Source organism: Panthera onca, chromosome A2 (assembly GCF_046562875.1).
Source record: "Panthera onca isolate mPanOnc1 chromosome A2, mPanOnc1 haplotype 2, whole genome shotgun sequence".
Taxonomy (NCBI): domain Eukaryota; kingdom Metazoa; phylum Chordata; class Mammalia; order Carnivora; family Felidae; genus Panthera; species Panthera onca.
Genome location: NC_138340.1, coordinates 105,058,337 through 105,061,634, shown reverse-complemented (window position 1 = coordinate 105,061,634; position 3,298 = coordinate 105,058,337). Strand labels below are relative to the sequence as shown.

Here is a 3,298-nt window from a genome sequence, read left to right as displayed (position 1 = left end):
TATAAGCTGTGGACTTGTCATATATGGTGTTTATTATATTGATATAAGTTCTCTCTTTATACCCATTTGGTTGAGAATTTTTATCATAAATAGATGTTGAATTTTGTCATGTTCTTTTTTTATTGAGATGATTTATAGGTCTTTTTTTTTTTTTTTTTTTTTTTTTTTTTCAATTTGAAAGTAGTTGTTGATTAGCTGACCAGATTATAAAAATAATCATAGCAGATACCTCAGTTCATCCTAATAATCTTACTGGTCTGATCTTCCCTGTGCCAGCATCTTTACCTTCTACAAAATGAGTGGTCTTTTTCTTTATTCCTCTACAAGGAGAAGATAACTTGAAGGACCATAAGAAGTTGTTTGCTTTTTTGATACGTTTTTTTAACGTAGAGATCTTATGAATCAGGTCCTCTGTGCAGATGATGCCATTTTTACCAAGAGATCATGCAATCAATGTGTTATTTGTCAGGGAAATTGGCTTCTTGTTGATTTTGCCATAACCACGCTTGTAAATCAATTCATTCACTCACTACATGTTTGGGTACCCCAGTGCTCTGTATGGTTCCATAATCCTTAGCATGTTAGCTGAAGCCTCTTTGAACTTAACACAGGTGACATTGAAAATCTGGTGAAGGTGAAGAAGCTGCAACACCTTTTGAACCTTTGGACTCAACACTATTGATAGCTGTAAGGTCCTGATGACAAATGCCAATTTGGGTTCCCCAAGTACATAGAGGTTGCCGGCTTTTCTTGCCATCCTAGCCAGTTGAATCTCAGTTGTGTACATTTGCCTATGTTCCTTGTGGTGATGCTTAGCTTTTTCACAGATGAGCTTCTTCATCTCCTTTTGAAGCATCTTTTGGGCATGATTCCTTCTCAGACACTTGATCTTCAACTCTGTGAAATCCCTTCCCTTTTTCTTAAGGGTTTCTGGCATAGCAGGAACCTTCTTTTTCTTCTCTCTACCATCCTCCATGGTTCTATCTGGAAAAAAAAAAGAGATGACCATGCAGTTTTTATCCTACATTTTGTTAATGTGGTGTATCACATTAACTGATTTGCAGATGGTGAATCATCCCTGCATCTCTGGAATAAATCTTACTTGGTCAGGGTATATGATTCTTTAAATAGTTGAATTCATTTTGCTAATATTTTGTTAAGGATTTTTGGATATCTGTTTTTAAGGAATGCCAGCCTATAATTTTCATTTCTTGTCATATCCTTGTCTGATTTTGGTATCATAATCACTGGCCTCATAAAATGAATTTGGATGAGTTCCCTCCTCTTCTGTATTTTTGGAAGAGTTTGAGAAGGATTGGTATTTATTCTTCTTTAAATGTTATGTAGAATCACAAGTGAGGCTTTCTGGTCTTGGGCTGTAATTTGTTGGGAGGTTTTTGAATACTGTTTAATCTCCTTACTAGTAATCAGTCTGTTCAAATGAGTTTGGATGAGTTCCCTCCTCTCTGTGTTTTCAGTAGAGTTTGAGAAGAATTTGCATTTATTCTTTTTTAAATGTTTGGTAGAATTCACCAATGAAGGCTTCTGGTCCTGGAATTTAATTTGTTGGGAAATTTTTGAATGCTGATTCAATCTCTTTACTAGTAATCTGTTAAATTTTTCTACTTCATCATGATTCAGTCTTGGTAGGTTGTATGTGTCTAGGAATGTATCCATTTCTTCTGAGTTGTCTAATTTAGTGTATAATTATTTGTAGTAGGCTTTTATGATCCTTAGTATTTCTGTGGTATTACATGTAAATCTCTTTAATTTCTGTTTTTATTTTTTGGATCCTCTCTTATTTTCTTCATGAGTGAAAATGGATGAACTTCAAGGGCATTATGCTAAATGAAGTAAATCAGAGAAAGACAAATGCTGTATGATTTTTTTTTTTAAATGTTTGTTTATTTTGGGAGAGAGAGAGAAAGTGAAAGAGGGGCTGAGAGAGAGGGAGATAGAGAACCCGAAGCAGGCTTCACACTGTCACCCTAGAGCCTGATGCAGGGTTCGATTCCACGAACCATGAGATTTTGACTTGAGCCAAAATCAAGGGCCAGATGCTCATCCAGCTGAGCCACCCAGGCGCCCATGTATGATGTCTCTTAATGTAGAGTCTTAAAACAAACAAGTAAACAAAAAAACCTAATAGGTGGAACAGATTAGTGGTTGCCGGAGTCAGGGGTTTTAGGGTGGGAGAAATGGGTGAGATCTTTATTTTTAATTTAAATTGTTTAAATTTGTTTTTAATGTTTGTTAATTTTTTGAGAGAGAGAGAGTGCGCACGCACACACACAGGCCGGGGATGGGGAGCCAGAGAGAGAGAGGGAGATGCAAAATCAGAAGCAGGCTCCAGGCTCTGAGCAGTCTGCACAGAGCCTGATGCGGGGCTCAAACCCATGAACCATGAGATCATGACCTGAGCTGAAGTTGCACACTTAATCAGCTGAGCCACCCAGCTGCCCCAGTAAATTGTTTAAATAAAATAAGTGAATTGACTTTAGGATTAAAGTATTACAAAATAGCACAACAAATTATTATTCTAAGTCTCAAAAATAAAGCTACAAACAGGTCACTAAATCTTGCTTTTTAGCTATATCTCACAAATGTTCTTTCCTCACAAATGTTGAAATGTTTTAATTCAAAGTTTTATAATTTGTTTCAATTTTTCTTTGTTTCTTGCGTCTTTCAGAGAAATATTTAATTTCCAGGAAATTAGGAAGTTTCTTTTGTGCACTTGCATGTTCTTGTTCTGGTTTGAAGTAATTCCTAACTTTCACTTACTTTCATGGTTAGTCAGCATACTTTAAATAATTTAAATTCTTTGAAGTTTGTTGATTCCTACATTATGACATATTGCCAATGTTACTAAATATTTAATTTGTACTTAAATATAAATCTTCATTGTTGAGTGTGGTATGCTAAATATGTGAAATACAATTCTGTTTATGTAATCAATATTTTTACTCATTTTCCATGTCCTTAACAGCTTCTTGATGAATTGCTAACACTATGTCGAAGTCTTTTGTAGTGATGATACATGTGTTTTTTCTTTTAAGTTATATGAATTTTTGCTTTATGTATTTGAGGTCATGTTAAAAGATTGACACAAGTTTGAAATTAAAAAAAAAATTTTGTAATGTTTCATTTATTTTTGAGACAGAGACATAGCGTGAGCAGTGGAGGGGCAGAGGGAGAGAGAGAGGGAGACACAGAATTGAAAGCAGGCTCCAGGCTTTGAGCTATCAGCCCAGAGCCTGACCTGAGGGTCGAACTCATGAGCCAGGAGATCATGACCTGA

At 35.6% G+C, this 3,298-nt stretch overlaps 1 pseudogene; it reads right to left on the bottom strand.

Annotated features, from left to right (window-relative positions):
- Positions 1 to 230: 230 nt before the first annotated feature.
- On the bottom strand, positions 231 to 976 carry LOC132679220 (large ribosomal subunit protein uL30 pseudogene; annotated as a pseudogene).
- Between the last annotated feature and the right edge of the window lie 2,322 nt (positions 977 to 3,298).